This window comes from Pinus tabuliformis, chromosome 2_2 (genome assembly GCF_031772625.1).
Source record: "Pinus tabuliformis cultivar Carrire ecotype Pingquan chromosome 2_2, CPIR1, whole genome shotgun sequence".
NCBI lineage: Eukaryota > Viridiplantae > Streptophyta > Pinopsida > Pinales > Pinaceae > Pinus > Pinus tabuliformis.
In genome coordinates this window covers 1,310,159,932-1,310,184,734 of record NC_142300.1, presented here as the reverse complement: position 1 = coordinate 1,310,184,734, position 24,803 = coordinate 1,310,159,932, and positions in this window count along the sequence as shown.

Below are 24,803 nucleotides of genomic sequence, written 5' to 3'. Positions count from 1 at the left end.
TATGCTACCATTCTTAAAGTGTTGTATTCAAATTCAAGGGACAACGGGGCATTCTTCCCATAGATTAGCTCATAAGGAGTGAACCTAGTGGTGGCCCTCCAAGTGGTATTGTAGGCTCAAGTGGCCTCAACTAATCTATCTGCCCATTCCTTTCTATTGCTACTAATAACTTTGGCCAGAATGCCTTCCAGTGCTCTGTTGGTTACCTCCACTTGCCCATTAGCTTGTGGGTGGTAAGGAGTGGATGTTTTATGCTTGATCTTGTGCCGAATTTACAAATTTTCAATCATGTGAGATGTAAACTGACTGCCTTGATCAGTGACCAGTTCTCTGGGTACCCAAACTTATAAAATACATTTTCCCTTAGCAACTCAGCCACTTTCTCTTTTGTTGCTACTTTGATGGTCTTGGCTTCAACCCACTTGGTTAAATAGTCAGTGCACACAATGATGTACTTCTTTTGCTTGGATGGAGGATCAATCGGTCTAATGAAATCCATGTCCCATTTATCAAATGGCTCAAAAGTCACTTGAGGTTGCAGAGGCATTTCATCTTTTGGGGTAGGTTTCCCCATCCTTTGGCATCGATCACACTGACTAGTATACTTGCTCACATCCTGGTGAAGAGTGGGCCAGTAATAACCAGCTTGTACCACCTTGAATGATGTCCTTTTGGTTGCAAAGTGACCTCCACAAGGCCCATCATGATAGGTCAGAAGGATGTCAAATAATTCCTCTTCCTTGAAAAATCTTTTCAGAATTTGATTCGGGCCTAGTTTGAATAGGTTGCCCCCAATCCAAGTAAGTGGGGTGCTCTTCCTCACAATCTTGCTTTTTTTTTGGAGGACAAATTTGGTGGAAATTTTGTAGACACCAAGTAATTTTCTATGTCATCAAACCATGGAGAGAGAACTGAAATGGTGAATAAGTGTTCATCTGGTAACTAATCATCAACCATTCCTTCCTCCCCTATAGGCAAAGTCAATCTGGATAAAAAAATCTGCAACAACATTCTCCTTACCAGGCTTATCAATAATAGTTAGATCAAACTATTGTAATAAAAGTAACCATCTAATAATCTAGGAATTCACATCAGGTTTATTCATCAAGTATTTAATTGCAGCATGGTCAGTATGTACAAATGTTTGGTAACCTGTAATGTAATGCCTAAATTTGTTCAATGAATGCACAATAGCTAGGAGCTCCTTTTCAGTCACTATGTAGTTCAATTCATCTTTTGACAAATTCTTATTGATGAAGTAAATGGCATAAGGTAACTTGTCATCTATCTGGCCTAGAGCTGCTCCTATGGCTTTGTGAGAGGCATCATCATGTATATGGAAAGGAAGGGCCCAATTTGGGCCTCGGAGAATAGGTGCAATGGTCAACTTGTCCTTTAGGGTGTCCAAGGCCTCTTGACAACTTTCTGACCATAAAAATTCAGAGTCTTTGGCCAATAACCCAAATAAAGGAGAAGCTAACTTGTTGAAGTATTTTATAAATCTCCTATAGTATCCATCTAAACCTATAAAACTTCTAAAATCCCTCTATTTTTGTGGAGGTGGGATCCTTTTGATGATGCCTATCTTATTTGGGTCCACTTGCAGTCATTTATGGGATATTGAATGACTTAGAATAGTCCCTACGGTCATCAAGAAATCACATTTTTTGGGACTAAGGGACAAGTTCATTTCAATGCATTTTTTCAACACCTTACCCAAGTTGGACAGAGCCTTCAGGAAATCACGCCCATAGGGTGTAAAATCATGCATATAAAGTTCTACTGCATCATGGATTAGCTCAGCAAAGATACTCAGGACTGCCCTCTGGAAAGTGGTGGGGGCATTGCATAGGCCAAAAGGAAGGATCTTATAAGCGAAAGTGCCCAAGTACAGGTGAAGGTGGTTTTATCCTGGTCCTTTGGGCTAATCTAGATTTGATAGTACCTTTTGAACCAATCTAGGAAAGAGAAAAACTTTTTCCCTACCAGGCCATCTAGCACTTAATCAATGAAAGGTAGAGGGAAATGATCCTTCTTTGTTGCTTTGTTTAACTCTCTCTAATCGACGCAAATCCTCTGCTTCCCATTTTTCTTTGGGACCAACACCAAAGGAGAAACCCACTCACTATCCAAGATAGGGTAAATGAATCCAGCATCCAGCAACTTTGCAGTTCTTCTTTGACTATATCATTGAGAGCTGGATTCATTCTCCTTTAGGGTTGTCGGACTAGTTTGCAACCTTCCTTGATATAAATGTGGTGAGTACACACCGAGGGGTGCACTCCCTTCATTTCTTTGTAACTCCAAGCAAAGGCATCTAGATGTTCCCTTAGTATGTTGCACAACTTTTCTTCTTGTTATACAGAAAGAGAGGGGTTGATTTTCAAAGTTCTCTCAGGGCCAAATTCTATTGTTTTGAAATGGGTAGTTTTTGAATCAGCTAAGCATAGATCAATCTAATGGTTGCTCTTGGTTTCCTTTACTACTTCGTCTAAGGACAAGGTGTTGGGAGTTGGAATTTGGAGTATGTGTTCAATCAAATCATCTTCATTTGGTTGTCCTCCTCCCATGGCAGTTTCTAGGGTATAGAGTTGGGCTGAGTAGATTTCATCTTCTTCCTCCTCTTCTAGCCATAAAGGTAAGTCATGTTCTAAAGATGGCTGAGCAGGAGGGTACAAGACCAACTGCTTGGACAAATTCCCATTTTTGATAGTCATATTTCCAGCCCTGCAGTTGATGTAAGCATCGGCAGTGGCTAACCAAGGCCTCCCAAGTATGAGAGGATAACCACTAAGCTTGGCCTTAGGCTGGAGAACTAGGAAGTCTATAGGGTACTCCCAGGAGTCAATGGAGACCATCACATCCTCAACAATCCCCTCAGGGGCTACTGTGGAATGGTCTGCAAGTTGCAAGACTGTTGTGGTCTTTCTTAATGAACCTTGGAGATTGAGCTTGAGCATGGTGTCCTTAGTCATTACATTAATGGAAGCCCCAAGATCAATCAAGGTGTGTGGGATAATGGTTCCATTGATGCGCACATCTACTACATGGCTTCCAGGGTCTAAATACTTTGGGCAAATTACCTGCCCCAACATTAAGTCAGACAGTTGTCCAATGACATTAATGGTAGGGGTGTCTCTTTTTCACCTCCCTAGATGTTTGAAACACTTCTCTTTAATCAGCTTGTTGTAAATAGGTACATCCTTAATGGTTTGGAGAACTGGAATTTTGACACATAGATTTTTCACTTCACCCAAAAGTTCATTCTCTTCTGGGGTAGGCTGGACTGACTGAGTTAATCTCTTAGGAAAGGGTGGTGGATTCACTCTAGGCATACTTTCCTCTCTTTCCTACTTACACTCCCTAGGTGGAGATGGAGGTTGGTTGTCTAGAAGTACTCTCCCAGATCTTAGGTTGATTTCCTGAATCTCCACAGCATAAGCAGAATAGAATGTCTCTCCACTATATACCTGTTGTGCCCATCTGTTGTTCGGGTTCGGATTTGGCTGGGCAGGCATCTAAGGTTGTTTAGGTGGAGTAGGGTGTAAAAGTTGTGGTTGAGTAGGAGGTGAAGGCAATAAAGACGGAGAATTGTTGTATGGGGGCCTCTACCCCTGGGGTGGTGCATTCCACTGAGGTTGTGGTGGAGCATATGGCTGAAATGACTGGTTGGTCGACTGGGAATGGTACTGAGGTGCAAAATACCAAGGAGAAGGTGTAGACTAGGAGGGATGAGTAGGGGGCCCCAAGAGGGAATGGATGTGTTCTGATTAGGGTTGTAATATGTATGGGATGACCCTTGCATGCCCTGCTGGTATGGAAAAGGTCCATGGGGTCTCCTTTGATTTATGTAGCAAAGTTGTTTAGTCACCTCTTCAGTTCCCTGATACACAGATTTTAGTCCAGGTAGAGAAAGGCACTTGTCTATGGAGTGGTTTTCTTCACAAACCGAGGAGATTTTGATCAATTTTAATGGACATTCATTCCTAGGGTGCCTCCTTGTGCATCTAGGGCAGAAGATGGCTAATGATCTCTCTACTTCCTCCTTCTTTCTCTTGATGTGCATAGTGTCCATCTGTAGGGAAAGGGTTTGCAGCATTTCACTCTTGAAATCTTCCAGCATATTTCCAATTTCACCTTTTATGGATGTGTTGGAAGAGGATGAGCTTGCCATTGGTTGACTACCTGTACCCTTATTCCTAACTACCCTAGAATGGTTCCTAAATACAGTCTTGATATCTTCATAGCGTAGCTAGTAGATATCCCCTCCTGCTAGCATGTTTAGGGTATCCAAAAGATCTTCCCTTACCCCTCGGAGCAAGACTAGCTTCAATGACTCATGATCAAGTGTGCACCTGATCCTTTTGTAGCTAAGCTAGAATATTTCTTCATAATCCTCCAAGGATTCATCATGCCTAAAGGTCATCCTAAAAATTTCCTCTTTAGTGTCTTTGGACCTGCAGTAGTCTCGATACTTGTTTTTGAAGGCTTGCTGCATCTGAGCCCAGGTTGTGATGCTATCCCCAGGTAAACCCATGAACCAGCACAGAGCTGCATCCTTGAGAGTGGATGGGAATAATTTCAACTTCTGATCATCAGTGGTGTAATCATAAGTTCTTCATATGACAATGAACTCAAAAAATAAAGTATCTGGATCTTTTGAGGCCATGCCATGGAAATGAGGAAGAGCATAGGGGCTTATGTTTTTCATCTTGGTATCCCGATTAGTTTCTTGGATGCGAATGGAACCCTTAATTCTTTCTATATCTCCCCTGTCATTTCTATTTTCAGCCATTAGGTCAGTTGGAATTGGTTCTCCTTCTTCTTCTCCCCCTGTAAGCTCTTCAAAAATCTCTGTTTGTTCACCTAAGGGGTCCTCCAATTTACAGCCACCAAAGAAGAGGGAAGGTTGGTTACTTGAAGTGGTGGGGGTATTTGGTAGAAATTTTCCTAAGTTATCCCTATTCCTACGAGGCATGAAAGAAGTGTTTTTTTTTTAATCTTTGAGACTAATTGTAGAATTGAAATAACAAAGTGAATGGAAACTAACTGTTCAATGAAATCTCACTTGCAGAATGGAAAAGAAAGCAAACCAATTTACAATTACTTTTTCATAAAGAAGCTAATAGTTGAATGTTAGAGATGAGAAATTGAAGAAAGAAAGTATAAATCACATCTTACTCAGAAGCCTCCCCAGCAATGACACCAAAAAATGACAAGCACCAGTATTGTAGCAAGAATGTTGCAACTCCTGGGGCTACCAACTTTACTTTATCAACCCGTGGTTCATACAAAATTGGAGGTGAGAGTGTTGTAAACACAAGCAGATGTGATGGGTCCACTCTTTGTCACTGTTGAGCTGGCAATAGACCATTATGGTTTCTCAAACCAACCTTCTATTGATTCGGAAGAAGTTTGATTACCAATGAGGAAAGGGGAATTTTTCACTAATGTGGAAAACTGAAATATTGTCTAGTGTAGTAAGGAAAGACTAAAATCAAATGCTTAAACACACCACTCATCTAACTAATTGCTAAGAGGTTTTTCTTCAAAAGAATTCTAAGTTAACATGTGTGTAATCCTCCTGTCCTAGGCATGCAATCTGAAATAACCAAACACTCTACTGCTATGCATATAAATGAACACAATAACTCTTTTTTCCATTTTTGTCCTTTTCTTTGTGTGAAAATATGAATGTTGAATCTTCTTGGTGATGTGGTAGGTGGGTTAGAGATGGTGGTGAAAGGTCAGATGGCTTGGGAGGCAAGTAGGGGTCTTCTCCTATCCTTCAGGATGGTTTTTGCACAAATTGGCCTCAAAACAGGCCACTACAGGTCGTCCTATAGGTTTTCCTAATGCTTCCTACAGGATGTCCTAATGCTCCTACAGGATTGCCTGTATTCCAACAAGGTCCGGCTAAGAAAAATAGAAGTGATTTGGAAGGTGGTATGGGGCTTAGGGAAGGTAAATGGTGGGAGAAATAAGGCAAGGGAGTGGCTAGGACTTATTCAGAGCTCAAAAAAGAGTTTGTGAGATGGTTGGATTTTCTCAACAAACCTGAAAAGGTGTTCCTATGGAATGATGAATTGGTTGAGGGACTTAGTGGCTTTTGGTGATCGTGGATGGATGATGTTAGGATGGGGTTGCTGGTCATGATATCTTTTTGCACTACTGAAACACCTGCATTGCATCAATCACTGGCATTTATCCATGAATCATGTCAAACAAGAAAGATTTTCAATCAACTTAAGAAATTAGAATTTCATCATCTAGTTGCCTAGTTCATGCATGGAAATACTTGCAGAATAATGTGAAACACTATGAGATCTAATACAAGGCTGAAGATATAAGAAATAACAATTGAATCTTATTCTTGAAAATTGAAAAGATGCTGGCCTAAGTAGCAGAAAACCCTAAATTCCATAAGAAATCAGAATTCTGTCTTTTTTGGATGCATAGGAATTCTTTCCTCAAACAATGGTCCTTGAAGGGAGGAGTCAGGCCAAATCCACCTACTATCATATTTTTTGTTATTCCTTTATCTTTCTAAGCTACTGCTAGATAAATGCACAAATGAAAGCTAAGTAATCAAATTCACAACTACGTGCAATGAAATAATCCTAAAACCAATTCAACCATTAATCTATGAAATAAACTAAGCATACAAGTACAAGAAGAGGAGCTTTTGCTGCTAGGGTTGGACCCTAACCCAAGAGCTTTAGCCCTCTGAGTCAACTCAGTGCTGGATCAAGGAAATGTTCATTCTCATTATCATATCAGAAAAAGTACATAACAATGTTTTTCCACAAACCTTAAACTTGAAAATAAGTAGTGCTCTTACATAAAAAAATTGAATTCTAATGAGGCTCTAGGCCTCCTTATTTATACAATTGAAGTCTCCAATGACTTCCTTAAATCTAGGGAGGCTTGGCTCCCAAACTCAAGATGAACTGGTTCTTAACTGTCATTGGCTCGGTTGCCCATGATCTTCATGACTCGGCTTCTTGCAACTCCAAGCTAGTGTGATTTGAAGGAGGAATATTCAAATGAGTGAGGATTAAATGAGGAGTATCTATCTCCTATAATCTCTCCTCCTTGTCTCATTCAAGTTTATGCACTTAATTAGCCAAAATTGCCATGACTTTCTCTCAAAAACATGCAATCAATGCACATTAGACCACTAGACATAACATCTTACTTTTACTCATCTCATTAAGGAAAATACAATTAAAATATGTAAGGAATTATGAGAAGAGTTTATTTTAATAAGCTTGGAGGTCTATTAAGGTCCATATAGCTACCCAATGATGAGGCTCATCACTTATGGGAGAGTATTCTGATGTCTTTCCATGGGGGTTGGTTGGTCATATTGGAGAGAAAGAGACTTTTGTATGTGATATCTTTTCTGAAATTCTTTCTAGTGAATGAAAGACAAAAGGTGATTTGCACAGATCTTGATGGTGTTGTACTTCTATCATGTTGTAAGTTTGTCTTATGCTTTTTACATCTCTTGAATGTATGTCTTCATGCTTAGAAGAACCAGATGTTTAGCTCATAATTCATCTAAAAGGCTCTCTGACTTAGTTTTACCAAGTGATTTATTTTTTCCTCTTAAAACAACATTAATAATTTATCTACATTGTGATACTCCTTGTTTTTATTTTTATTTTTTCTCACACTCACCCTCCTACAACAACTTAATTCCATCACCAAGACTCCCTACCTTGCCCTTGTGTAAAAACCATTTCTCTTTTCATCTTATTATTGGACAAATAATCAATTTGACATGAATCCATGCCCAATGGATCTGTCTCCTTTCTTACCAGCAACCCATTGAAAATAAAACCTTATGAGCACTATACCTATCCTAATATCATATTAGTTGAACAACCTAAGTCAGATAGCCCTCTCCAAGGCTACAAGGGCTATATTCTATCCTAAAAGTGGTCCATGGTTACCTCTGTTATCCTTTTTTAGCCTAAATTAAATTACGGAGTGCTAACACCTTCCTCAAATCTTTGGATGTAATAGGCAATAGATCCAAATCGAGTCCCTTAAATGAGAGTTTTATCAATGGTCAATTTTGGAAATGGTAGAGTACTAAATGCATCTCCTTCACATTACACAACAATTCTCACTCCAATAGCTTCACTTGGAACCTTGGTTAGGTTCCCCCAGGTTTGAGAAATCTACTCATTTTTCCACTGAACCACAAAGTAATTTATGCCAAAGGTCATCATAGTAAGGGCTTGTGAGGGGCCGTGATCAATAGTGGCTTGCACTGTCAAGCCCACTACTCTTGAGCCTACTTTGGTTTTGGAAAATCATGTAAGGTACATTGAGTTGGGGGATGCAAATAAGATCACTTATACATCCTTTATCACTTGTAAACACATTGGAAACTCTCTTAATAATAATTGTTAATGGCTTCCTCAATGATGTTAGATGAAATGCCATATTTGTAATGTCCTTCTCCTTTGCTGGTGCATTTTCATTTATTGACTTATTGGGATGCCCTGAAAAGATGAGATTCACCATCTTTACTGGCTAGCATTTCAGCGTCTTTGATTCTGTGGAAGTGGTTATGGGCAACCTATCTTGTACTGACACTTTGACTAGGTGGAAACAAGTTTTTTCTCCAATGGAATGATTGATAATGACCCCTCCTTCATTGTTGAGCTCCTTCTCATGAATGAATCTTGAAAGAAACTTCACTCTTCATTATTGCGACCAAGGTCAGACTGTTGTGAAGAATGAATAGGATGATGATTGAAGCCTATATACCAAGCTTTGATAGTGAAGGTGTGCGATAAAAGGCATGATAATATGAGATAAATCCATATTGACAAGAAACCAACTTCATTGTATCTTTCCCAAAGTCCAAAGTTTAATTTCATTTCGACAAATTTAAATAAATTAACCTAAAATAAGATTTGTTGATGTACCAACCCTGTCAAACCGGAGTCGCCCATGGCACATGAACTGTAATCAATTCCATCTCATACTTGGCCCTAATAGCAGTAGCATTGAGTCTCATCCCCTCCAACAACGACCTCTACCACCAAATAACAATAGTGATTGTAGGAATAATCACCCACATTAATGCAATAATCACTGAGAAGTATATGAAACATTTCATTTGAGGTGTTGCGCAGCAGATGAAATTAGGTGTTGCGTAGTAAATGGAACTAAATTTGCTAATAGATTTGTTGGTTCGATGTAATGGCAAGAGGTGGAAGAGAATAAATGAAGCGGTGACTCTTCAACGTTTGTTACGAAAGTGTTCTCCTGTTTCATTTTTTTTTTTATTAAAAAATATTTATTAAACCTTATAACCGGCAAGATCATAATCCTTTGTTAAATCATAGTGGTGGATGATCTTATACGACTAAGAATATTCTCCTGAAATATAATTCTCTCCATTCATTTATAAAAAAAATAAAAACCCATAAACCATGTTGCCAAATGGATGTGCCTTAATGATCATTTTGTATTAATTGATAACAAACCAAATTTTATGAAATTTTAACCATTAAGTCTTTTAAATTAAAGATATTAGAATATTAACTTTTAAAATCCTTTAATACCAGCACAACGACATTTAATTAATTAAAGGTGGTTGATATATGTTGAAGGCTTCATTTGTATCTACCACACAAACCATTGATAAATATATAATAATAAAAATACTATTAAAAAAAAATATTACAATAAAAATATAATTATTGTTATAATTAATATTAAAAATAAATAAATAATTAAATTAATAATAATAAGAATAATAATAATAATTAAAATAATAAATAATAAATAAATATTGATGATGATGATGATGATGATTAACATCCACTAAGACCAATGTGGCTTATTGGACCTCAAGCAAAGAAAAATAATTTAGTTGTGATTCTTCAAAATTTTGTTTCTATGATCAAAGAGAAGGGAAAGAAGTGCTCCAAGATCACTATAGTTGAGATGGCTTAATAAGTCAAGAAGGTTGGAAGTGTGGTCAGTGTTAAGGAATTGAGAGAGGATGTTAGTAAGAGGGAGACACTCTAAAAGGAATTGTTTTTCATCTCCCACCTTCTTAGTGTCGCAAATCTGACAAATTCTCTCTTTCCCAGGGAGTCTTGGGAGTAGACCACTACTCAATTTCACTTTGAAGCTCATGAGAATTAGTTCTTATCCTAACGATGTTCATTCTTTTCCTAGTGTCGGTTAACACATAGAGATAATTTTGGTTATCAAAGGTAGGATTGATCATTTCCTTATAGTATCTTAGCTTCCTTTTACCCTCCATCTCCTTATCATCCCACATCTTGTCCTTAAATAAATAATAATAAATAATTAATAAATATTAAATAATTTAAAAATAATAAATAATAATAATTAGTATTAAATTATTAATTATTTATAATATTTATTAATTAATGAATTCGTAATAATTATTAATAGACAATTATTAACAATTAAATTAAATAATTAAATAATAATACTAACAATAATATCATTACTAAAAGTATTAGTAATAAATAACGAATATTATAAACCTTATAATAAACATAGTTTACCATGGCTAATTTTCATATTGAAACAATTGTTCATAATGTGACGTTGGCCCATGGATGACCATAGTTGTCATAATGTGACGTTGGACCAAGGAATTGATAAACCTAAGGGATATGAATGCTTCCATTGATAAACCCAAGGGATTGTGATAAGCATTCTCTTGACATATAATTTTCCTGAATATTGTCCTGAAATATAATGCTCTCCATTCATTTATAAAAAACTTAAAATTCCATAACCCATGTTGCCAAATGGGTGTGTCTAAATGATCATTTTGTATTAATTGATAACAGACCAAGTAATATGGAATTTTAACTATTAAGTCTTTTAAATTAAAGATATCATAATATCAACTTTTAAAATCCTTTAATACTAGCACAACCACATTTAATTAATTAAATGTTGTTGATATATGTCGAAAGTTTCATTTGTATCTACCCTACAGACCATTAATAAATATATAATAATAAAAATGGTATTGAAAACAAAAATATTACAATAAAAATATAATAATAATAATAATAAATAATTTAAAAACAATAAATAATAATGATTAGCGTTTAGTTATTAATTATTAATAATAATTATAAATATATTGATTAATAATTAATAATTAATTAATTAGTAGTAATAATTAAATAATTAATAATAATAATTAATTAACAATTATATTAAATAATGATAAAATAATACTAAAAATAATATTGTTACTAAAAATATCGATAATAAATAACGAATATTATAAACCTTATAATAAACATAGTTTACCATGGTTGATTTTCAGATTGAGGCAATCCTTCACAATGCGACGTTGGCCGTTAGTTGACCATGTATGACCATAATTGTCACAATGTGATGTTGGACCAAGGGATTGATAAAGCCAAGGGATTTGAATGCTTCCATTGATAAATCCAAGGTATTGTGATAAGCCATTCTCTTGAAATATAATTTTCTTAAATATTCTCCTGAAATATAATTCTATCCATTCATTTATAAAAATAAAAAAAAATCATAACCCTTGTTGCCAAATGGATGCGCCTAAATGATCATTTTGTATTAATTGATAACAAACCAAAGTGTATGGAATTTCAACCATTAAGTCTTGTAAATTAAATATATCAGAATATCAACTTTTAAAATCCTTTAATATTATTTAAAAAGTTTTAATTATTTATAAATTTAATTTTACATAAAAATATAATTAAAACTAAATAAAATTTCTACCTAATTTTCTTTTTCTTAATTTATTTGTGAAGTAATATGAATCAGAAATGCTTCAGGGATAGTTAAATTAGCAATGACCGTGATGTAAAATAGTATGGAAATAAACTATTTCCAGGTTCAGATTTATGTGATCGTGTAAACTTCCAGATTTTCATACCATGTGTTTGTGATAATATAAACTTCCTTGATGCCCAATCTGCAATTCATTATCTGTTGGGAAGGCAGAGGAGGCAAAAAACAAAGTTCACACCCAAAACAAATGAGTTGTGGCTCTCCTATTGATCATACAAAACTTGATTGATTACAGTGAGCGAGGGATACTTATATGTTTCCAACTAGCAACTCGCCTAAAATAACCTGACATGCAACCACACACTAAATTCGTCTATCACTTAACTCGACTTGACTCAACACTCAATTAACTAACTCTCTAATATTAGATATATCTCCATGCAGGAGTTAATTAGCTATTTTAACACCCCCCTTAATTATGACCACTAAACTAAGACATGACTCATTGCAACTCAAACATGCATGTTGGTCTATGTCTCATCTAGGCTTACAACACCCAAGTTTCTTCTATGAAACCCAAACACATCTTTTGCTAATGACTTAGTAAGTATATAAGCCAATTGATCACTAGATTTACAAGGCTTCAAGTGAACTTCTTCATTGCTCACTAGTTCTCTAAAAAAGTGATATCTCATATCAATATGATTTCTCTTTGGGTGAAACACATTATTCTTGGATAGTGCAATCGATGATGTGTTGTCACAATATATTGCTATTGATTATTGTTGTTTATTCTTGAATCCATTAAATACTCTTCTTAACCATACTTCTTGACATGTCGCTGATGTTGTTGCTACATATTATTCTTCTCGTGATGATAGTGTTACAATAATATGCTTCTTAGATGCCCATTAAAATCGCACCTGAACCAAGATGGAACACAAAAATGGAAGTGCTCTTCCTATCATCCAAACTACCTACAAAATCATTATATGTGTACCCAATCAAATCCTTCTTCTCTATGTTCGCATACAATATGCCACAATCTCTAGTTCTTGCCATGTATCTCAGAATTCTTTTTCTTGCACTCCAATGTGTGTCTTTTGGAGTCTTCATAAATCTGGAAATCAAACTTACTCACATAATATACGATCTTGTAGTTGTGAGATACATGAGGTTGCTAACCAATATTTTGAATAGAGTTGGATTGACATCTGATCCTTCATCATCATTGCTTAACTTTGTACCTGTTGCAATTGGTGTAGGGACAAATTTGCAATTCTCCATCCTAGCATATTTATTTTGATAAATAAAAATTCATTTTTCAAATTGCTCAACTTCTATGCCAAGGAAATATTTCATGAGACCAAGATTTGTCATCTCAAATTCTTTCATCATGGCTTCTTTAAATTCATCTAACTCAAAATCACTTGTATAAATCATGCCATTAACATATAAGCAAGCAATCAAAATGTGTCCATGCTCATTTACTTTTTTTTACAAGGTAGACTCAATGTTGCTTTTGCAAAATAAATTCTTGATCATGTAGCTATCAATTCTGATATACCAAGCTCTAGGTGCTTTCTTAAGTCCATAGAGCATTTTTTTCAACCTGTAAACTTTATCTTCTTTACCTTCAACTTCATATCTTGGAGGTTGTTGCACATAAGTTTCTTCTTCTAGAATTCTATTCAAGAAGGTTGATTTCACATCGATCTGATTTACTTTCCACTTGTTTTGAGCTGGTGTGGCTAGAACTGCTCTTATACTATCCAATATGGCTACCAGAGCAAACATTTCTCGAAAGTCTATTCCGAGTTGTTGCGAGAATCCTTTTACTACAAGTCTTGCTTTAAATCTGTCAACTTCACTTTTCTCATTCAACTTTGTCTTGCACACCCATTTCACACCAATGGTATTTTTATCCTTTGGAAAATCAACCAAATCCCATGTATTATTCTTTTCAATAGCTTCATTTTTTTCTATGACTTGCACCCAATTTTCATCCTTGATTTGTTCTTCAAACGAAGAAGGCTGGAAAGACAACAATGGAAAATTTGAACTAACATCCAAATCATTATAAATATCTTTCATACTGCTCATATTTCTCTTACCATTGCTTGATTCATAACCAGATTGATTGCTGAGAGAATCTTGATTTGTTGATCTGCTTGAAGATCCATATTGCTCTGAAAATCTTGGAGTCCTTGTTGGTGTGTCTCTGTTTGGTGTCTTCACCTATGATTCTTGTTGCTCTTTGATCATGCAACTCTTAGAAAAATGACCAGGTTTTCCACAATAATAAAACACACCACCTCTAATTGATTTGGCATTTATCCTTGGTAAAGGTGCACCTTGAAATGATCTTATGTGTGGCTTTTACCTTGATTTTTCTCTCACAATTTTCTTTTTGAAGGATTGCTTCCCTTTAGCCATCAATGCTAAATCTGAATTGAGAGATTTTTGTTTAAGACTTCTTCTTTGCTCTTCTTCATGCATAAGTATGCAGAAGTATACCTACCAACTCATCAAACATAGGAGCCTTCTCTCTAGGTGAAAGACGAGTGATAAACATTTGATAGTCATCAAGATTTCCATTTAATGTCACAGTAACCAAGTCTGTACTTTGTACTAGATATTGTTTTACCAATGTCACCTAATTTTTCCTTTCGATCCTTAATTCTAGAAATAAAATCATTGATATTTTTATTTTCTTCCATCTTAATTGAAAAAATCTTACTCTTTAAATACAATATTCGATTTGTAGTATTTGTCTCATACAAAATTTTGAGAGTGTCCCATGTCTCGTTGGATGTTCTGCACTCTATAATGTGTGGAATAATATTGTCCTTAACGGACATCTGCAAAAGCACCTTCACTTTGTTTTCTCATCGCTCCCAATCTTGAATTGCAGCATCTGTGGCTTGAGAAGGCTCCAGACACAATCGTCCATATATTGTAGCCTTCCATCAAAGTATGCAACTTAAACTTCCAATTTGAATAGTTTTCACTATCTAGCTTATTAGAGTGAGATAAATAAGATTCCGCCCATACATTAGCCATGATACCAATCTTATGAATCCTCTAATCACTAAATACCAAAAAATTTAATGACTCCTTAATCACAAATATAATTCCTCAAATACCAATCTTATGAATCCTCTAATCACTAAATACCAAAAAATTTAATGACTCCTTAATCACAAATATAATTCCTCAAATACAAGTCATAAATTTATATTAAATTTCACAACTCCAAATGTATTTGACAATATGACTCCCTCTTTCCTTATTTTATTTTAATTTTTCCTTTTTTATATATATATTTTATTCTTTAATTAAAAAAAACAGAATTTCACCATTGGACAACTGCCTCCTTTCTTTTTTTTTTGGGACAACTTCTTTATTTTTTTTCGTTTGTCCGAACTTCCAATATATGAAATATCTCACTTACTGGATCTTTAGCTCAATTCCAATTCAAAACTTCATTTATCACAGATGGATATGAATTAAATATAGTGCGGCCACTTTATAAAATTATTCATGTATGGTTTTATCCTTACGCACAACCTGTACCAGCGAAGGCTCCTCAGACCGAAACCGACGTTGATCTTGGTCAAGAAGCAACAACTCTATCTCACTGTCACTACAACAGCTCTTTACTCCAGCATCTCTCTCAATGGCACTCTGCAGTGTCTACGCAGCAGCTCTTTCCTCCAGCGGTTCAGTCTCTATGCAACAGCTTCAGCCAGTTCACCCGTCACCAGAGCCTTTACCCACTGCAAACATATTTTTCTGCAACAAAGGAAAGAACAAAAAAACACTCAAACAAATTCTCTGCGACAATTTTTTCACGCTGGCTGCACACAAGAAATAAGTCATACTCTCAACGCTCAACCTCTAGCCAATACGCCCTCCACCAGAAATTTAATGTGCTGCACACAGACAGGAAATAACAGACACTCTCAACGCTCAATACAACCGCCTTTCAAAGGCTCACACAACGATCTGTCGGTCTTATCGCTCAGAGAGAAGAGACCTCACTCTCTCAGAAGCTAAGCCTCGCTCTGATACCAAGCACACTTGAACAACAACTTGGTAATTAAAGAAGGGTATTTATACAAATAGAAGAATTTTCTCAATCGCCTGGACTCTCAGTGGCGATGCCTTCTTCAAGAAGCTAAAGAAGTATGGAGAAACTCCTAGAAAAGCTAAAGAAGTTGGAATTACTGTTTATCCAACAAATACATTTTACAAACTGCAATTTTCAAGATTGCATCAAAGAAAAAAAGCCGCAGAAGTAGAAATCAACTACGTCCGTTGATCACTTAAATACAGACATAAATTAAATAATGTAAACCGTTCATTAAAGTGAATATTTTGAAAGTATTCTGATTATTTAATTAAACCGGAGGACTTCTGTGTGACAAGGATATAATACGCTGCTTATTGCCATGACTTTCCCTGGAGATATTATGAACATTATATCCAATTGCTAATGTACCCAATTATCCGAACCTATAACTATAAATGAAGTAGAAACCTCGTTTAATGTATAACCAGACCAGTCTTGTTTATTGATTTATAAATAGTTGATCCATACAAATCACAATACCCATCGATCACACTGTCTCCACAATCGTCTCCAACTTACATTGCCGCTGAATTGGCCCTCTAATTCCCGTTGAAATTGGATTATTAGGGCGCCAGCAGTCCTCGTGTTTACATTCCTGTTGGTTATGAATGTCGAAAAACGGCTGCACTAGAGCTTGCTCCTTACCAAACCCAGATGATAATTTTCTGCTCCGCTTCTTCTTCTGTGCTGCTGATAGCCAAGCATTGTTGCTCTTGAAAAGAAGAGAAGCCATGTCTGAACCTGTCAACAAAAACTGTAACTTCCGCTGAGGAAGAAGAAAGTAGAGCTGCCCAATCTCCAATTGATCATCATCGCCCAGAAGGTGAGAGATCTTTTCACCAACATAAAGACCGTCTGAGTTACAGATGACGTGGCCCTCATATTCCCGCAGAATGTCTTGGCTTCTCACCTCTTCACAGAATTCCTGGATCCTCCCGTCCATCGATATCAGTTTTGCAGTCCCTGCTGGCACAGGAGAAATGGCAATTGAAGAAACGCAACTCCCCATGTTCTGTATTTAGAGAAACTTATCCAAGGCTCTGAGAGCGAGTGGTGGAGACTTGGAAAATACTCAAATCAATCTTTATGTGAGAGCCGGATATCAGATGAATGTTATAGGCTTGGTCAAATCCAATTAACGTGGAAGGCAGCAGCAGGGAAGGGAAGCGGTACCAAAACTTTTGGAGTTGGCGGTAACGTTGTCGTGGGAATCTTAAAAATGGCGCGTGGACAATTCCTCCACCACATTTAACATTTTCATCTTTAATAATAGTAATGGATTTATTTTTGATGCGACGTGGTCGTAAGTAGTCCTCAATTTATTTATTTCCGTTATTTTTAGGTTCAAGTTGCATCGAGACAAGACATTCGCGGAGTTGTATCCCATAATTTTCTTTGCGTTTTAATGAAAGAAAGTGGTATTCAATTCATAGCGCACGTTTGTCATAATTACAAAAAACATATCATTATTTGAACTTTTAAAGTTCTCCAGGTACTAGTGACGGTGAGTTACTATATATAATTATTATTTTGTTTTGAATATGAACTATATTCAAAAACTTGTTACGAATGGAAAAATAAAATTTAAAATTTTGAAACAATATTATTGCTACGGGAAAAAATTTAAATTTAAATTTATTTAGATGCTAAAATATTCTAACTTTAAAAAATGTGTATTTAATACATATAATATTTTTTTAAATACATATTTTAATTAAAAATAAAATATAACGATCAACATGTTTATTATAAAATAATTAAATTTTAAATAACATAAGACCATAACATACTAATCAATGAATAATAAAATTAATAATAGTAGTTATTTTAAATATCATAAATCTATAATTTAATTTATGATATTAAGTAAATATCATATTAAATATCAATATTAGAAATTGATATATATGGTATTAAGTATAATTTATGATGTCATTACTATATAAAGTATAGTATGTAGGGTTATCTAAAAGTATGTTTATTAATTAAACATTAATTATGGGATGTTTGAATAATGTTTTTATACATTCTTTTCATCAAAGCTTGGAATCTTGTAAAATAGAAGTTTAATGGTTTTAAAATACCACGCATATGTAGCAAAACAGAGGCTTAGCAAGCTTTCCTCAAACGAAGGATCCATAAGGCCATCGCCATCCAACCTTTATTTGCTTAATTAATTAATAATGATAATAATTATCATATGTTTAATCACAAGTCTAGCCAATCGTGATCCTTCCATGTTAGCATTATAATCACAACCATCATTACAATGAGTAGGCGTAGAATAGGGGGATGTTACAAATACAACAAGTGTCTTTAAAGAGTATGAAGGAAAATAGAAGGAAAATTGTTGGAACTCCTAGGCATGATAATCTTGCACCATTGTCTCAAATAGAACAAAAACATTTTAATTTGAGCTAGTGAAGATAAGCAATGGATTAAGGAAATGGATGAACAACTAGATCAGATAAAGAAAAATAACACTTTAGAACTAGTCCTTAGAACAAAAAGGAAAAATGTCATTGATACCAAGTGGTTATTTAAGAACAAGTTGAATGAAGATGGACAAGTAGTAAGAACTAAATCCATACTGGTATATAAAGGATATGCATTGGTTGAAGGTATTGGTTTCAAAAAAATAAATGTGTCCCTCTAGCTAGACTAGAAGCTATTAGGATGTTTTTGGAATTTGCAAGCATAGAAAATTTAAACTATATTAGATGAATGTCAAGTTAGCTTTACTTAATGGTGAAATAGAGAAGGAAGTATACATTGGAAATTCAAATGGATTTCAATTGTCTAAAGATGAAAATATAGTTTGTATACTAAAGAAAGTGTTCTATGGGTTAAAACAAGCCCTAAGAGCTCGGTACTAAAGGTTGGAAAAATCCTACAACAACAAGGATTCAAAAGGAGAACAAGTCATAATAACCTTTACATTATTTCTGATAATGTGAATTTGCTAATCATTGTTGTATACCTGTCCATAAATCACTAACATCAAAACAGACATGGATGCCTACGAATTCCTTCCCAACTCTAGAGGAATTTTCTTATCTCCACCCATCCATCAAGAGTTTAAGGAGAAAGGTCATCTCCACCCTTGATCCTTGGAATTTTCACGAGACCACCTCAACCAGGATCCAAGCCTATCAACCATCGAAAGCTAAATCAAATAAAAAACCAACCACATCATGGTTATCAAGGAAATGGTAAGGCAAGGTTGAAACCATTGTCAATCTAGGAAAATCCCATGCTAATAATAACACAATAACCAAAGAACAACATGCATGTATCATGCATCCAATCTCAGCAAAGAAATCACGCATGCAACCTGTTACCTGTAATGAACTCCAATTGTAGTTGTTGATCCAACCTTCTTTTCCATTATCTTCCAATTCCTTGCTTATCCTTTACTTGCTTTCTCCAAGTCCAAGTGAATGCTAGAATTCTCCAAGAATGCTCTAAGTATGCAAGAGTGTAAGAGAGAAAAGTTAAAACTGACAAAAAACTAGTATTTTCTTCTCTGATTCCTTTTTATTATTGGTGCCTCCTTTTTCTTTCATTTTCCTTCATTTTCTCTCTAATTTCCCTTGCATGCATGTTTGTGTCTCTTCATATTCCTTTTATCCTATTTTCCTTTTATTTCACATAATTAAATGTCATTTATTGCCTACAAGTCATCGATATGTTTACCAGTGATAATGGAGGTACTAGTGACCTTGTGTGCATACCTCAACTCAATTTACCTTACATGATATTCCAAATCCAAAGTAGGCTCAACAACAACAGGTTTAGAAAAATTTAATAAAATCCCTTGGGATGCCCTACTAATTGACATTTGTTGTGGGAGATGAAAGCTTGATGGTGCAAGCCACTATTGATCACGACTCCTCATAATCCCTTAGTATTATTATATCGATTTCTTGTACATCGCATTCCTAATCACCTTTGGCATAAATTACTTTGTGGGTCAATGCCAAAATGAGTACATTTCCCTAGCACGGGCGGTTCCTAACTAGTGTTCCAAGTGAAGTTGTTGGACCGAGAGTTTTTGTATAATGTGAAAGATATACATTTAGTAGTCTACCATTTCCACAATTCAACATTGATGAAAATATTGTTTGAGGGAATCGATTTGGAGTTATTTCCTATAACATCCAAATATTTGAGAAAGGTATTACTTTTTTTTTCTTATGATCAAAGTGATCAAAACATATCAGATTAATCAATGTTGGTGTCGACAATGAGCAAGCATTGATTAACATATCTCTTATTTCTCCTTTCAACAACAAAGGAGGCAACAACATCCCTTGGCTTCAAGAAGGTAATTTGTTGTGAGATTTTTTTTAAAGGTATGCAAAATGGTTATATCTCTGGCATAATATTATTTAAATGAATCAAACAAGCTATACAAGTCAAATTACATGAATTTGAAGTTCAGACTGTAGACTTTGTTAGAAGGAGAAAATGTTTGGCCCATTGTATACAGAAAAAAAGACAAACTTGTACCATCCACAAACTCAGTTCAAGATTGGGAGTGTCATGAGAGAAAAGAAAAAGTTCTTCTTAGAATGATAGTAAAGGATAATATTATTCCACAGAGACTACAAGACATCTAAGGAGACATAGCATACCCTTAAAGTTTTGTATGAAACAACCAATAACCAAGGTTTTTTTCTTAAATAGTAAATTATTTTTAATGAAAATGGAGGAGAATGAGAATATAAATAAATTTATCTCTAGAATTAAATATTTGAATTAAAAATTGGTTGGTATTGTTAGAAACATCTCAAGCATAGATCTAGTAACTATAACATTGAATGGTATGTTAGAAGAATATCATATGTTTATTAGAAACCTTGTAGCCAGAGAAAAAGAACCTACATTTAATGAACTCATAAGTATTTTATTGCAAGAGGAAGAATGAAGGAAAAATCTTAATTACAGATCTCAGAATTAAGACTTGGAGTTAATGGTGAAAGGGAACAACCATCGAGAGGAAATCCATGAGAAAGAAATAAGGGAAGTAATCTACCATATGTAAAGCCACCATGTGTAGAGCCACATCAAGGTATGACACCACCAAAGTCATACTAATGTTAACATGAATGATGCATGTCCTTACTATTTGAAGTTTGGACATTGATCTAGAGATTGATTTAAAAACGAGTATCATGAGTCCCTATGTAAATACAAAAGGCATAATGATCATTTCACTGATAGAGGGGAAACAATGAATTATGACTTTAATAATATCAGATTATTTATTTCATGTTTTTTCTTGTCTAATGAAACATATTGTAGAAATTAGAGTAGAAATTATATACATTACTTAGACATATTGTACAAATAAATAGAATCACAAACACAACAAATAATATGAACCATAATATTATACCTTATTGAAATTTCACATGGAAGCAATTTTTAGTTGCCTCTTCAATAGAGAAACCTCCAATATAATAGAGCATAGACTACAATTTATTTCAAAAACATATTTTATAACATGCTTCTACCTCTTTATACAGTACTCTTATCCTCTAAGAAAATTCTAGAGAATGAATATTCTAGTCGATGGAGCCCTTTGGTAATCCTTATTACAATGTGTTCACACCACTACATGGGCCTTATTTACTAATGATGACCTCCATACAGAGGAATACATACTATCTATCTAGTTAGGTGTTAGGGAGGTTATAACTGTAACATTTTGTGGTAAGCATTGACTATAAATTCCAACCATGCATTCAGTAAGAGTATGGTATTTTTATGTAAGTACAATCAATATATTTGAAATCTTTTCTCTAATAACAACGATGGCCTCCATACAGAGGAATACATACTATCTATCTAGTTAGCTGTTAGGGAGGTTATAACTGTAACATTTTGTGGTAGGCATTGACTATAAATACCAACCATGCATTCAATAATAGTATGGTATTTTTATGTAAGTTGTTAGGTTCATATACCAATAGGAGTCATAATTTTGAATGGCTAAGGTTAAGCCTTGTAATATGTACATACCTTTGCTTTCTGCAAATGTTTTCCATATTGAAAAAATAAAAAATGAAAAGAGGCTATGTCCTAAAAGAAAAATTAAAGGACAAAAAGAATAAAGAAAAGGTCCAAAGTAAAAGTGAAAAATATGAACCCAAAAAAAAAACAAAAAGACACCATGAAAGTGTGCAAGTCTAAATGCCACTACTATTTACTTTATGCAAAATAATGATTGTGTGCAGCTGGAGATTCGTGCCACAATCTTGGGTAATCAAGTTGTTTAATCTTGATTATGCCATGCTTTAAATTTCATGTTGATAGTTAGAGAATAAAATCTGACCAAATTTATTGGCAAATCATTAGATTAGGTAGAGTAAAATAAAAGGATCTCATCAGTTTAATCTAAGCCCTTGGATGTAATAACGTTAGATTTAGTCGGTTTACTATTGTGACGAAAAAGAAAAATATTTGGTAAGGGTTTGCTAGCTCAAATGCACCCTAATAAAATGAAGTAAAAATGCTAGGAAAAGTAGATGGGTAAGTAGAAGAAAGGTTGCAAAAATATGATGATAGGGAAAAAATCATATTTATCATCTCTCATCATAGTTTCAAATGTAAATGGTCAATCAAACATGAAGATGGATTTCAAGGTCAATTGATTAACTTCCCCCTTTCATTTTACCTATTTACTTAACTAATTTCCCATAATAAAGTTCTAAGTACTAAAAAATCCTAAGTCAAAGGGGCTCAAAGAATTTCTGTGACTTCTGGAGGGACTGGACCCTCGGCTCAATGACTTATGGATACCAAGTACCAAATTCCCCTCATAAAACTTCATCCTCTCTTCATTTCATTCATTTCCCTGATAAAACCCCTTTTCCTAAGATTAAAACATGATTTGCCTAGGGAAAGTAATCACCCCCATGTAAATTCCCCTTTCATATAAAAAACCCACAAAAGCACTTTAGCCTAAGTTATAATGTATATATGCAAAAAGTAAACAAATAACAGAAAATTACATTATGCTTAATGGAATTCATTTCCGCCGTTTTCATATTAACTTCTAACTTCTATATATTGATTCCCATTAATACCCTTTCCCTTATGTATATATTAAATCCCTTACATTAATATCCCTAGACCTAGTTTTAACTATAAAATAACGAATTTTACCCAAACCCCAACAAAGTTCATTAACTGATCGATTCACGATTATATTAAGTAAAACTCCGCAAATCACCCCCCCCCCGCCCCCCCGCCTAAGTTCGTCATTAATCCCACCTTAATCCACCATTAATCCCGATACCACCATATTTAAAGTGCGCCCCTGGATATTCACAGTGTGGACCAAATCGAGTTTCACAAGAAGGCTAGAGAAATGATCTGCTCCACCCTGACAGGGAAGTCCATAACTATTCATCAACTGCAAAGTTCCCTGAACAACATCTCAGCTTAATATCAGCTTGAAATTTCCAAGGTCATCCTAAAAATTTCCTCTTTAGTGTCTTTGGACCTACAGTAGCCTCGATACTTGTTTTTGAAGGCTTGCTGCATCTGAGCTCAGGTTGTGATGCTATCCCCAGTTAAACCCATGAACCATCGCAGAGCTGCATCCTTGAGAGTGGATGAGAATAATTTCAAATTCTGATCATTAGTGGTGTAATCATAAGTTCTTCATATGACAACGAACTCAAACAAGAAAGTATCTGGATCTTCTGAGGCCATGCCATGGAAATGAGGAAGAGCAGAGGGGCCTATGTTTTTCATCTTGGTATCCCCATTAGTTTCTCGGATGGGAATGACACCCTCAATTCTTTCTATATCTCCTCTGCCATTTCTATTTTCAGCCATTAGGTCAGTTGGAATGGGTTCTCCTTCTTCTTCTCCCCCTATAGGCTCTTCAAAAATCTCTGGTTTTTCACCTAAGGGGTCCTCCAATTCATAGCCACCAAAGAAAAGGGAAGGTTGGCTATTTGAAGTGGTGAGGGTATTTGGTAGAAATTTTCCTAAGTTATCCCTATTCCTATGAGGCGTGAAAGAAGTGTTTTTTTTTAAGCTTTGAGACTAATTGCAGAATTGAAATAACAAAGTGAATGGAAACTAACTGTTGAATGAAATCTCACTTGCAGAATGGAAAAGAAAGCAAACCAGTTTACAATTACTTTTGCATAAATGAATCTAATAGCTAAATATTAGAGATGAGAAATGAAAGAAAGAAAGCATAAATCACATCTTACTCAGACACCTCCCCAAAAATGACACCAAGAAGTGATGAGCACCAGTATTGCAGCAAGAATGCTGCAACTCCTGGGGTTGCCAACTTTACTTTATCAACTCGTGGTTCATACAAACTTGGAGGTGACAGTGTTGTAAACACAAGCAGATGTGATGGGTCCACTCTTTGTCACTGCTGAGTTGGCGATAGACCAATATGGTTTCTCAAACCAGCCTTCTATTGATTCAGAAGAAGCTTGATTACCAATGAGGAAAGGGGAATTTTGCATTAATGTGGAAAACAGAAATATTGTCTACTGTAGTAAGGAAAGACTGAAATCAAATGCTTAAACACACCACTCATCTAACTAATTGCTAAGATGTTTTTCTTCAAAAAAATTCTAAGTTAACATGTGTGTAATCCTCTTGTCCTAGGAATGCAATTGGAAATAACAAAACACTCTACTGTTATGCATATAAATGATCACAATAACTCCTTTTTCCCCTTTTTCCTTTTCTTTGAGTGAAAATATGAATGTTGAATCTTCTTGGTGATGTGGCAGGTGGGTTAGAGATGGTGGTGAAAGGTCAGATGGCTTGGGAGGCAAGTAGGGGTCTTCTCCTATCCTTTAGGATGGTTTTTTCACAAATT